Below are 15,185 nucleotides of genomic sequence, written 5' to 3' on the forward strand. Positions count from 1 at the left end.
TCCTAAGGATCATAGTTTGGAATTAGATAATCGTGTGGGTTAGCATTTAATTGTGATGCATCCATTAACACACATGAGGTTAGTGATACTTCACACGTGGAGTCACAAGATACATGAGCATATGCCTGAGTTTCTTGCGTTAGATATATCATGCTATTCTTCTAGGGCTTTCACTTGTGGACATTCATGCTACCACTACTCCTAGTTCTCATAGTTTACCTAGCAGCATTTATGTGGATATAGTGCATATATTTGAGAGTCAAGCATTGAGCATGAGAGTAGTGATGACTTTACTGAGGTGAGATCTCATAGGAGACACATGATTATATGTATGGATCTAGAGAGTTTTAATTTGAATTAGACATTTTCTTAGATCTAGTATTGATGGGAGATAGACCCTACCTATGAGGATTACTTCAGTGACCCTAGAGATTATAGGATTAGTTACTTTGTGGATGATTCCACTTATCTCTCATGTGTGGATACATTGTCAATCTTCAGTACGATGATGCTTATGATGATCCTGTTGATCATGCTTTTGCCTTGGAGGATTATACACACTTAGAGGGATTTCCACATGAGGATATAGTGTATAGTCTGGATTGTGCCCATATACATTGATGTAGTGGATTCATGCCTTTGATTTTTCAAGTGGTGCTACAATGGACAAGGGCATTGATTCACATTTTTTCTTGCACGATGTCGACCATGAGATGTGCTCCTTTGTCTTCCATAATTGTTAACACGATCCTATTTTCTTTGCAATCGGGACATTCATCTTTGGGTGCATCATATCGTCATCAAAAGCAAATAGAGAGAAGATCTACTTTACCTTATCAAAGTTTAAGTGTTACATTATTTCAAATAAAAGTTTGTCCATCTAAGTAATAACAATCAAAGTATAATACTTAGGGCCTTCACTCTTAAGAAAATCCCCACATCATCTACATGCAAATAGTACTAATCTGTATACATAGTTTCTGAAAAGTCACATAACATTTTTTGTATGTATACATTCTTTCAAATACATTGGCAACTACTAAAATAGAACACCTCCTATAAATGTGAAACTAAAATAACCTAATTAAAAATAGGCATCTTATGTGATATTATACACTTTTTTTTTGTAAACCACCTAAGGTACAATGTTCCTCAAGATCACAGTCACAATCTCAAGAAATCTCATAAATGACCATTATTCTTCTTGCAATGAAGGAATCTAGGGATAGAGATGAAGATTGCACTCTTGAAGGGAGTAGCCCCATAGATCCAGTCATCATAGGGAATAACACCTAGACATGGGAAGTTTGCCATAACATAGCCATGAAAACTTAGGCCATAAGCTCCAAGAAATGTAATAATGTATATGTCAAAATGCTCAAAAAGTACACTAGTTGTCTACCAAGTGACTTACATAGCCACTTACCCTAAAATGTGTCCACACCAACCCATGCCCAAAGCCTATGTGCCTCAATCCCAATATGTATATGTGCTAGTGCAAAATAGCTTTATTACAAAAAACCATCCCCTTCTACAATGATTTCCTCCTTGAAATAGAAGGGTGGTCGTGCATAATAAACACATATAATAGGCTATATACAAAGCCAAAATCCACATCTAAAAGCTAAATGTCAATGTTGTCATCAAGGGTGTATGACCCCTCTTGGATCGAATGGAAATGAATGTAGTGCAATGTTGATGAGGACGAAGCTAACAATGTCAATATGATGAGGACGAAGCTAACAATGTCAATATGATGAAGCTAACAATGCATCCTCCTGTTTGAATGTGAACCAAGGAGTTGTATGACCCCCAAGGTCAAATGGAAAGGCTAATAGACTCATTATCGTCATCAAATAGAGAGAAAATTGACTATACCTTATTAAAGTTTAGGTGTTACATTATTTCAAATAAAACTTTGTCCATCTTAGTAATTACAATCAAACTAAATACTTGGGGCCTTCATTCTTAAGAAAATCCCCATATCACATATGTGCAAATATTACCAAAGAATAGATCCATGTACATGGTTTTTGAAAATATATATAATTTTTTTTTGTATGTATACATTCTTTCAAATACATTGGCAACTACTAAATAGGACACCTCCTACAATGTGAAACTATAAATAGCCTAATTAAAAATAGGCACTATATGTGATATCATATTCTTTTTTTTGTGAACCCCCTAGGGTACAATATTCCTCAAGATCACACTCACAATCTCAAGAAATCTTGTGTGACCATCATTCTTACCTGCAATGAAGGCATCTAAGGATAGAGATGAAGATTGCACTCATGAAGGGAGTACCACCATAGATCCACTCATCAGAGGGAGCAGCACCTACACAGTGGAAGTCTACCATGACACAACCATGAAAACTTGGGCCATAAGCTCCAAGAAATGTAACAATGTATATACCAAAATGCTCAAAAATACAATAGCTATCTACTAAGTGACTTATATAGCCACTTACCCTAAAATGTGTCCACACTAGCCCATGCCCAAAGCCTATGTGCTCAATGTGTACATTCTCTATCTTCTCCTTATTGCATCTATGTGTGTGTTGTTACTTTGTCTCTACTCTAACAATTGGTATCAATGCAAGTTCTCATTCTCATTAGTTTAATGTTTACTTCTCTCTATCTTCTCCTTGCTTACTGCATTTATGTGTGTTGTTACCTTCATCTCTACTGCAGCAATCGGTATCAAAGCAGGTTCTTTTGTCTCTCAACCCCTTATCTTCTTCTCCTCAAGTTACTCTTTTGATTATCTCGGATTAAGCTATCCTCTTAGGTGGAGAAGGTATACCATATAGTGTGATGTTAACTACATAAACAAATGTTTTTCATGTTTCAAGCATGTTTAAGGGCTCATTCACATGATGCAATGTTTTGCTGATACCCAATGAAGTATTAATTCGAACTGTCTTTGTTCAATTTTGGGTTTTCTACACAACATTAGCATTTATGTGTAAAAAGCGCCATCATTGTCTTTGACATCGTATGTTCGAGCTCATCATCAACAGTTTCCATAGCATCATCATCATTGTCATCAATTTTTGCATTCTTGCTACTAGTAATATATCTACACTCTATACTTTGCCATTTTTCATGCACTTCTTTGATCTACTAGCAGTTATCTTGGTTGCATTTAGTGAGCATTGACAATACTTGAAGATAGTTGGGATATTTGCAACAGTTTCCATAGCATCATCATCATCATTGTCATCAATTTTTGCATTCTTGCTAGTAATATATTTACACTCTATACTTTGACATTTCTCGTGCACTTCTTTGATCTACTAGCAGCTCTCTTGGTTGTATATTTAGTGGGCATTGACAATACTTGAAGATAGTTGGGACATTTGCATTTTGTGCCAAATATTTGTTATTTGTATGTTAAAATAATAAGCAGTGATATATTTTACTTTTCAATGAAGGTAAGCTCGGCGGGATCAACATTGTGGTTCTATATGATGATACATCATGTATTAGTAAAGGGCTTTGGAAAGATTAGTCCTCCTTGAACTCATCGCCTAGTCCATCACCATAATCAAGAAACTATGCAGTAAACTTAGAGAATAGGATTTCTAAGAATGGTGATTACCATAGATTCAATCTCAATGCTGGTCCACATAAATCAAGATAATGAAAATCTTGAAAATCAATGTAAAACTTAATAAAAATGATTAAGTCTTAATTACTATTTAATCAAAATACAAAGATCAAAGCCAAGGGCTCTAATACTAATGCAACGAAGGGACCTAAGGATAGAGATGGAGATTACACTCATGAAGAGAGTACCAACATAGATCCACTCATCATAGGGAGTAGCACCCGACATGGGAAGTCTGTCATGACACAACCATGAAAAATCGGGCCATAAGATCCAAGAAAGGTAACAATGTATATGTCAAAATGGTCAAAAAGTACAATAGCTATCTACCAAATGACTTATATATCCACTTTACCTTAAAATGTTTCCACACTAGCCCATGTCTAAAGCCTATGTGGCTCAACCCCAATGTGTTTATATGCTAGTGAAAAATAGCTTTGTTACATTACCTCAAATTTAGAATAATATCTAAAATTTAGAAGAGGATATCTCAAGAAATCTCATGAGTAAAGTGACCATTCTTATACAACAAGATTATTACATCAAATTTAGAAGAAGATATATTCCAATTATCCTTCTACAATAAAATAGACTAAAGAATGCAAAAACATATTGTTCTAAGATCACAAATCTATGAGAAGAACAAAGAATCTTATTCTTAAGATCACAAAGATATGAGGCGATATTTATTCTTTTCTCATATTGAGGAGACTTTTAAGTACAATTCTCCCATAGAAAAAAAATCCATCCTAATTGGGCCTAATTATGAGTAAATTTAGAACCATCTAAGCCCAGTTTAAGATGAGCAAGGTGGTGTTCTTATAAAACAAACCTAATATAACCCAATGTAGATGGCTCTGTTTTTTTGACCATATACTTTTTTTTTGGGTGATTAGTCTATCTAGTGTAAACTAAGAAAAAGTTGAAACCTAAATATACTCGATTGAATCTAGCTAGGTTAAATTTAATCTTGAATGGAACCAACTACTCTTAATTTTATGCAATTAAGATGCCATCAGGCTTAGCTAGACAAAGCGAACCCAATTAGGCTAAAATTAGAGCTAGCTTAAGTCTAATTTTATCTAAATTTGACCCAATTGGATTAAACAAGACCTAATCAGACTAATTAGATCCAAATAAGACTTATTTACACCCCAACTAGACCTAACTGGGCTTTAAAAAATGGAACATACTATGGATTAAACAAGACCCAATCAGACCTGACTAGATTTAAATAAGACTTATTTACACCCCAACTACTAGACCTAATTGGGATTTTAAAAATAGAACATACTATGGTTGTCTACCATTTGTCCCTCAAACCTTCTCAGACACACGTTGAGCCATGACATAAAGCTGTGGAGACAAGGTTGCACAGACAAGGCCAAGTGGACTTGAAAATATTCTCGAACCTGCTCGAGCTAGAGCAATAGTAAGACATGTCGAGGGAAATTTTGCACCTACACCGGCAAGCAGCAATTTGGTGATTAGTAAATTTTGAGCCGCACGGGAGGTTACCACTGGCGAAACATTGAAATCTTCCATGTGCTGGCAATCGTTTGAGTGATTTGTTGATATTTTCTTCTGGAAGCCTGACGTTGGCGCCATCATCTTCCTATGCGCAATAGAGATATCATCGTTCGTCGGGGCAACTTCCTTCCCTTGATGATCCACTGCAGCTCGTTTAATGATGCTTCAGACGAGCATCATAACGCCATTCCCGGTATCGACGGATAATCCTGTGAAACTGGCAAGTGGCTAATACCAGTCATTGCCATGCTCAGCTTCTAGCAAAAGAATATTTTTCACATTGGATTGAACATGGATTGGAAACATGACTAGATAACCCCCGAGAAGTGCCAAAAAAGGCTTGAATTTGAAAATGGAAGAAGTTATAAAAGACCTAAGGAAAAAGACCCACGATCAACAATATGCCACAAATAGGTGAGAAAAATAGCAGTGTACGGACTAGGTGATGCCTCTTCATATAGAGAAAATAAATCAACATGCAAAGATGTAAGGAGGGAGGACTTAACAAATAGCGAATGATCTACCACTTAATCGGTGAGGGAAGAGAATCCACCCATGCCAAGTTCATGCGCATCACATACATAATGCTTAGATGATAAAACCAGAGCATGTGCATGGAAGCAGTCGTCGTAATAGGATCGCCAAAAGTGTTGGTAGATAAACTAACATAGTAATAAAAGATTTAATGTTACACATTATGGCATAATTAAACAACAGACAATTGATTAATACATAATGTAGACGAAGATAACATTGCACAAACAATGCAAAAACAAGTAGACTTAAAGCTCTTCTTCTTCTTAAATATCGATTCATCCACCACGATTACAATGAGTTCTTGTGAGTGAGTATACAATTATTAGCATTAAGAATTAAACGACATATATGATTGTTAGAATCCTATTCCTAAACTACCCCTAAGCTAAGGTTATAAGATTATCATGGTGGGTTATTTCCTTGGCTAACAATAGGGAGAATAAATGTATATGAATTGTTTATGCCATCTCTTGGTTTACCTCTTGATTTGAGTGGGGATGCAAAGGCTATTATACATTCAATTTTGGATGATGGTGGCTTTACAAAGAGAAAAATGGGATATGCATTCACTCTCACATTTGGTCAATACATGGATTGTAATTATGTGGGGCTTTATGAGCACATTATGAGAGTTGAAGTGGATAAGACACTTACTGTAATTTCTCGACAACAAGATGAGAAGAAACCATACATGCATCAATGTAAAGATTTGGATTCCATCTTGAGTTCGGATTACACCTCTACACTAGTGGATCATTTTTGTGCTGACTTTATGGAGGATGTCTTGGAATTTGATGATAGTGCTAGAAGCAGGAATTCGTGCATTGATGTGGATGATGATGAAACATGTGTTGAAGACCATGTTGATGAAGTGAAACTCTATGACAATGCATTATATAAGCCTTACTTGGATAAGAAGTGGACCATCCATTGATAATACATTGTATGAGCCCATTGGGATGGAGGTACACATGAGGAGGACCTTGTTTATGATGAGAAAATTTCATTTGATATGGAAGTCCCATCACCTAATGGTGGATGTTCATTTCAATCCGAGGCTGCTATAAGAGGTAACTCTTCTTGTGTGGGGAGACTTCAAGGGATGTTCATTTCAGTCCAAGGCTGCTATAAGAGGTAACTCTTCTTGTGTGGGGAGACTTCAAGGGATGGAGACATGACGTGGATTACAAGGAGGTCTCTTTATACACAATGGGGGTTATAAATACATTGGTTGAAAAATTTGGATGTGTGTAACAATGAGATACAAGAAGAGAAAATGCATGGTTCTCTTGTTGAGGAGAGTGGCATTGATAGTGAGGCATATGAAGAGGACTATTTCAATGAAGAGGGTAGCCATGAAGATGAAAGTCAAGATGCATATGAGGTTAGTAAGATTAAAGATATAAATATTCAAGACTACCAAGATCAAGATGTGGATGATGCTATATGCTTTGTTGATGATGCCTATGGGTATGGTCCGTAGTTGGTATCTATGGGACGATGCATATGCTAGTGATATCACTTTGGAAGACCATGGTGATCTTTTATCAGATGGAGATCTTTATGGACTTCCTTTTGATCAAGGTGGTCATTTGGACTGTTACCTTATTGGACCATTGCATGAGACTTCCTTCTCACTCATCAGTACATGTGGCTATGCATGTATGTATATGTATCGGTGGCACTTGGGACATCCATTCAACCTAGGTGGATACATAATTAGCCTTGCCATCGACGATGGTGGGTTTTGACATTAGCCCTTTGATCTAGGGGATTCTCGAGCCATTATATTGGGGTGTCTCTCTCTCTCTCTCTCTTTAATATTAAGTGGTGGTGGCGAGCTCGCCATCTTGGGAGGGGTGGCAGTATTTTTTGAAAAAAAAAAATTTAATGAAACTACTCTCTCTCTCTCTCTCTCTCTCTCTCAAGCTCAAGCTCACCACTTGGGACACGAGAGGGGTGGGGTTATTTATTTTAATGAAACTAGTCTCTCTCTCACTCTTGAGCTCGAGCTCAAGCTCGCCACTTGGCGTGGGAGAGGGGTGGGGTTATTTATTTTAATTTATTTTTAATGAATCTACTCTCTCTCTCTCTCTCTCTTTTCATGATCGACATCTCCAATTCAAGGGTTAGGACAAGTGCTGAAATAATGCACAAAAATATCATACATGTGACATTGGGAATAAAGGCATATGGTTCATAGGTCTAATAGCCATCATACATTTGGTAGACTATGTTCAAAGATGGATCTAAATCAACATATTCTAGGTGCCTAGCTCAAGTGGAGGAGGATCTCACTTTCACTCAAATCTAGGCAATGGGTGCTCATCTCAAGGGTTTCTTGGAGTTTTGCTTAAGGGTTAGTCATGCCCTAATCACTTGTACTCCAGCCTCTATAAGAGGCTCACATCTAATAGAAGAGTATAACACTCTCATTGTCGTTCGCATCATTATGATGTCATTATGTTGCCATTAACCTTAACCCCATTAACCCTTTTTTGCTTAGCTTAATGTTGCCTTCACTATGACTTTCATCATCATGATGAAAGCCAACATGGTATCAGAGCCCATATCCACTCTCCTTCAACCTGATTAGCTTTAGATTATGATTTAAACTAATTATGATTAGTGATTAACTACTTTTTCACCATTTCTCATCTCCTTCACTACCCACAACCATTTAAGCATTGATTTCTCTTCCCACACCCAACCATTGACCAAGCAACTTTTTGGAGCCTCTCCACAGCTCATAGGTGCATCCCCTAGCCTCATCAATTGAATGAATTAACTCATGACATTTCAGCCTAATTCATCAAGCACCTGAGGGTTCTCACTGGATTTTTGATTGGAGGTCTACAATAGCTGATTCAGGCTTGGGCACTTAAACAATATTGTTTTTGGTAAAGTTGAGATTAGCCTTGATTAAGAATTGTTAATCTTATGTGTATGAGTTTAAAAATCATTAGTGGAAAATGCTATTACTTGGTTTATGCTTAGTTTATAAAAGCCCCATCATTTCGTGCTTTAATTTTACACTCCAAGTTGACCTCTTCTTTTGCACGACAAATAGTTAATTGCCTCTACTAATCAGTGAATCCTAGTATTTTTGGACCATTGAGGGTTCAACCCTAACATTAAGGACTTGCTACAGATTGCAAAAGCTTCATCTTGAGAAAGCCCCTTGATGTACCCCTTCGACGGTGCTCTACAAGAAGTCAGGGTATTTTTTGCACAATTAATAGAAAATGGCTTTCACTAATACCTTGATTAATGCCAATGATGTGAGGTTTTTTGGGAATTTTATGATTGGATCTACATACTTGGTAAAAGTAGTTGGCTATTCATTCCCTTGCATTAGAACACTTGTGAGCTCTCCATCTTCTCTACGATGTTACTTGCTTGGTTTCTCATGATCTATGCATAGCTTGATGGTTTGCTCGCTTAGATAAGATTTCTTGTAGGCTTAGATAGGATTGCTTGTAGGCTTCTCCCTCCCATGAGCTTCTTCTCTACCCACCTCTGATGAGAATAAACTACCCGTGAAAGCTATCTCCACTTTGCCTCCATCTAGGCAAGCAAATCTCTACCTTCACTCCCATGGCTATTGAGGCATGGCTATTCAGGCATTTTGGTGTAACAATGGAGTGAGGACATGATGGGGACGAGCTAGTAAACCCACATTGCAAAGTTGCATTTGTGACTCTAAGGTAAGACAAAACGTCACTTGTTTAAGCAAGGTAAGCTATTGTCTTGTATATATTTGGTTCCATTGCTTGGGGTCTTAGGGCTTAGTTAGGATTACCCAATATTGCCCAATGTTGACTAGGAGACCACACTTTGAAAAACATATGGTTTTGGAGCCTTGGATATGTTTGCATTAGATCATTCTATTTGCATACTTTAGAAAGAGAAAACAATTATTTCCTTGGTCAATTGCATGATTTTTTGAAGCCCAAAAGGTTATTATTTTGTTCTATCAAGCTAAGAAATAGCTTAGCAATTATGATTAGGAGTGTAATGCACTATGAAACATAAGCTACAAGCTCCAATTAATGTGGATTAGAGTGAGGAAGTTCTGATTTGTGTTCATGCATTATGAAATTGGTAGCATTAGAGCACATTTATAAACTCAAATAATAAAAAACTTGCATAAATACCATTAATTAGGATTAGGAACCTTAATCACCCCTATACAAGTCCAAGAAATCTTGAAAAATCACAAAAACCATGTCAAACTACCTCTTAGGGTGGGGGATGTGAGCCGATAGTCTAGTAAAAATAAGGGTGTGAGTCCATTATCCTACAAAAATCAAATGTGAGCCCATAGTAGAGCAGACATGATTCTACAAGTCCTACAAAAATGTGGGCTCATATGAGCCCATTGTCCTACAAAAATCAAACGTGAGTTCACAATAGCACATACGTGAGTCTACAAGGATGTGACATGGGCCTTTATAGTTACTACCATACCCACCTCTGATATTACCACCTCAACCCACTTCTCCAAGGACCACACTAGTGACTCTACCTATACTACAGAGTTATAAATCCAAGAAAAGATAACTATGAGTCTTATGGGCAACAAGACCCCATACGAGTAGTATGTTTCTTATGGGCAACAAGACCCCATACGAGTAGTATGTTTCTTATGGGTTCTAGAGTAGGCCCCAGCCATAGACATGCCATGGTGCAACAACGAGCGACGGACCTCAACAATATGGTTTGTAAGTAATGCTTCCAATGTGAAGGCCCACACCATATTGTAAAGTGTTCTCCCACAAGGATCTCGCACCAAGTCCCCCAAGTGCTCCAAGCACTCTCAATCCCGTGCCGAACCCCATTGTCATTCTTATGGTCACACATGCTACAAGTGCATATTTGATCATGCTTACAAGGATTGTGCCCTAACACAGTAACAATCACCCCAGTGATGGTGGCAAAAGCATCAGCCACTTTGTTGAGCCTAAAGTGTACAAGGAAGACTTATTAATGCAAACCCCCTCAATGCCACACAAGGCTCTAAGGCAAGGCAAGGGCAGTACCAAGGGAACATCCAAGGGTACTAATATCGAGAAAGCTTAAGGTTCAACTTTGAAGCAAGAGCCTAAAAAGTTTGAGGTGCAAGACCCAAAGACTAAATTAGCCCTTGAAAGGGTTAAAGGATTGGAAATAGAGGTCAAAAAGAAAGAAGACATCAAATAATATACAAAAGCATTAACGTGCAATCAGTTGTCAAGGCTGATGATGTTGTGACCATTGGAAGTGGTTCGGACAAGATCCCCAAAGTTGCCTCTCTTACGAAAATAGCAAGTGATCTCCCACTTAAACCACCTCTTCTTAAAGAGAAGAAACCTATTAACTAGGCAAACCTTCCCAATAAGTTGAAAGAGTACCCTAACACTGTGTTGGAGAAGGAGCAATTGAAACAAGCCCATGAGGAAGGCGCATGCTAAACTAGAGTCTATCCTTGGGCAAGTGGTTGAGTACAATCCACTAACCCCATGTGAGTGTATCCCATACTCTATTCTAGAGCCAATCATAGTACCTATTAGAGAACCTCAACGCTTTTACCAAAATCCTTAACCAAACCTATAACCATTCTAAAAAGGCCACAAAAAAGAGCTAATTGGAGAGCCTTTGGCCCTCAAACCAATTCAACTAGACCTTGCATTATTTCTAGATGGAGTGAAATGGGACTCAATGTGGGAAGCACATGTTGGTCTTCAATGTGTCATCATAATATTTTCTGAAAGGTGGTTGATGACTTCATTTTGTCCCCCTTTAGAGGCACCACCTCCTATAGGGAAGGCTCAGTGCACATCCCTTACATGATCCCTTACATGATTGATGATAGTGATTCCTAGCCCACCTCTGAATGAGTACAGATGATACCATTTGTGGACATAGGAAGCCTCATAGTGGCCTTTTTATCCTCAAAATTTTGAGTCCCAACTTTGGAGAGACTTATCCCAATTGAATAATAATCTAAGATTCCAAATAGTAGAAGAGGATGAGGAAGAACCATACTGCATTTAGCACTCTCTTTCCTTACCCAAGACCACATGATATCAAAGGATACCCCAAAGTGCCTATGAACAGGCTAGGGAACTACTTTTTGAAAGTGATGAAATAAATGTCATGTTACCAACACAAACCACTCACTCTTGCATAGTACACATAGCATTCATCCCAAGACTGTAAAGTGCTCACTCCACACTTTTCCCATGTCTTTGAATTTCGATCTTCCTTCCAATGTAGCCCCATGTCCCTTTCATTAAGTGTTGTTTATGCTACATGTCCAACCCTCTTCTTTGCATTGCACTTTACATAAACCACATGTGCACTTAACAAGATTAAAAAATTATTTTTTTGCATGTCTTGCATTTCGATCTCCCTTCTAATGTAAACCCATGTCCCTTTCATTGATGCTATATGTCCAACCCTCTTTCGTGCATTGTACTTTACATAAACCACATGTGCACTTAACAAGATTGAGTGTGGTTTATGCTACATGTCCACCCTTCTCCCCACATTGCACTTTACATAAACCACATGTGCCTTGTTTACCCTACATGTCTGGCTCTCTTCCCCACTCCACACTTTTCCCACATCTTTGTATTTCGGTTTTTCTGCTAGTGTAACCCCATTTCCCTTTCATTGACTATTATTTATGCTACATGTCCAACCCTCTTCCCCGCATTGCACTTATATAAACCACCTATGCACTTAACAAGATTGAGTGTTGTTTATGCTAGGATTATGAAGTTAATTTTTGCACAAGGAACATCAATACTAGGAAGCATGGCTAAAGGGGGCCACCTCCACCTCATCCTTTATCCATTGGGAACCCAAAAACTGGCTTATGGATCTTCTTGATCCATTTGCCAAAACTGTGGTCACAACTAAATAAGTTTCATATTCCTTAGAATCTAAAGTGCTCCATAATGTCCAAAGAGCCTCCATTTGTACACGAGTCAAGACTAACCTTGGCAATCACTACAGGGATAGCCTATCCATTTGGTGGAGTGGCTTGCAGTCCTTCTACCAAAGGAAGCTCCCTATCTTGACAAGCTTGGCCTCAATGCCTTCTAAACACAACTATCATGAGGCTCGAATCTTTCTCACACTTCACTTCATTGGGTCTTATTATAACAATGATAACACAGGGGACATAGAGATGCTAGATGGCTCACAAAGAAGGATAACTCTCAATAAGGATCTAGTTAAAAGAGCCCATCACCTTCCAATCATTTCAAATAAATTTCATAGTGGGAAAGGCATAATGGCTGAAGTTTCGCATCTTGTAATAACAAATGAAGGCCTCAACTCCAATGGAGCAAAGTTTGAAGACACATCATTGTTCTAGTGCCCCCGGCTAGGGAACTCACTTTCCTCACCTACCAAAAGGCTAGGATACTCAATTGGTTGCCCGGCTAGGGTACTCACTTTCCTCACCCACCAAAAGGCTAGGGCACTCAATCGGTTCCCTCGGCTAGGGTACTCAATTGTTTCCCCCAGCGAGGGTACTCACTTTCCTCACCCACAATAGGCTAGGGTACTCAATTGTTGGTTCCCTCAACTAGGGTACTCACTTTCCTCACCCACTAAAAGGCTTGGGACCGACATAACTGTCTCTAGCCAAGCTACTTCTACAAGCCAATTGGCACGACGAATTGGGCCAAGGCCTTTTCCAATGAGCTTCAAAACTCATGAAAGAACCCAACAAGAAGGTACATTGTGCTCACAAAAGTTCTATGTCATGCCATCAACAAAGAACTCCCACTTCCTACGTGCCTAAACCAGCTTTATCCCACCTTATGAATTATTATCTCTTCAACAATAATAAGCTCCATCTTCGCCCACAAGGAGAAAAAATCTAGAAACAACCCATAACCCCTCAAACACTTCACCCAAGGTACTAATGGGGAGGATCACCCATGAGCCCATTGCACCCAAGAGCAGTTGTAGCCACGGCCCCAGTTCCCCAACCCACTCAAAAAGAAGATCCTCTCGTTTTGGGAAGTGACATGTTTGAGCCACGACTTCTTCATGTGGGAAGCACCCCTAGGAGAGGGGCATGAAGCCAAGCCAAAGCAACCCACCAACAAAGTCAACAAGTAACAAAATGAGCAAGCTCCACCCTTCTTCTAGAAATTCCTCACTCACTCCCACATCATACCCTATCCTTATCCCTCACCCACTCCCACATCGTTACCAACTGCCACCTGCGTCAGTCAGCTCTCCCACATGACCATCCCATACATACCTCCAACAAACTCTCAAGGAAGCCATTGATTGGTCCCTCTCTAATCATCTCATCCCATACGATTGATTGGTCCCTCTCTAACCATCTCATTCAATAGGACTGATTGGTCCCTCTCTAATCATCTCATTCAATAGGACTGATTGGTCCCTCTCTAACCATCTCATTCCATAGGACTGATTGTTCCCTCTCTACCCATCTCATTTCATAGGACTGATTGATCCCTCTCTAACCATCTCATCCCACAAGATACATGCATCATAGATCTCCTTAATCACCCAAACACATCTGAAATTGATACTCATCATTGTGTCAATCTCATCCCATAGGATTGATTGGTCCCTCTCTAACCATCTCATACTCATAGGATTAACTGGTCCCTCTCTAACCATCTCACCCCATAGGATACAGGCGTCATAGATCTCCTAACTCACCCAAACACCTCTAAAATTAATACTCACCGGTGGGTTGAGCTCATCGGCCATGTGGCTAAGACATCCAAGAGGCACATACTATGGCAAAAACATGAACTTAAGTGTTGAGCAAAGCACCAAAAGTTAAGTTCAATCATTTCTAACAACACAAATAACAAGGTCATAAAGTTAGAAGCCGAGCTCAAAAAAGCAAAAAGACAAGTCTTGAGAAGGAGATCGTAGTCTCGCAAAAAGTGTACCCAGAAGGAGCTCACCAACTCTCACAAGCAAAGGACATGAATCTCTTGCTATAGTATAAAGAATTAGAAGGAGCTCATCAACTCTCACAAGCAAAGGACATGGATCTCCTGCTACAATATAAAGAATTACAAGGAGCTAAGAATGAGGAAACCATGGCACATATAGGACTCCACAAGGAACAACTCTTAGAACACATCAAGAAAGCTAAAGTAGCAGAAGACCAAGCCATCCATACCACTAATTAATCAATTTATAAAAGAATGTGAAGATACCCTCATGACAAACCAGATAGGCAACAAAAGTCTTTACCAAATTCCATAATGAGTATAACCAAGCCATGGCCAAGTGGATTGCTAGACAAAAAGCCTCACCATCGACATCCTTCCAAGTACATTTATGGATGGGAGGGCCATGGTGGGTGAAAGCGTGGCCCATGGTATGACTCATATTACATATGGATCCTCTTCAATTATGTACATGAACCTTGAAAGAACTTTAAAGAGAACAACTCCTTGTGGTCTCCATTGAACCATTTGCCTCTTCTTTGACTATCTCCACCATCA

The sequence above is a fragment of the Cibotium barometz genome, chromosome 46 (assembly GCF_041138505.1).
Source record: "Cibotium barometz isolate CiBa-2024 chromosome 46, ASM4113850v1, whole genome shotgun sequence".
Classification (NCBI taxonomy): domain Eukaryota; kingdom Viridiplantae; phylum Streptophyta; class Polypodiopsida; order Cyatheales; family Cibotiaceae; genus Cibotium; species Cibotium barometz.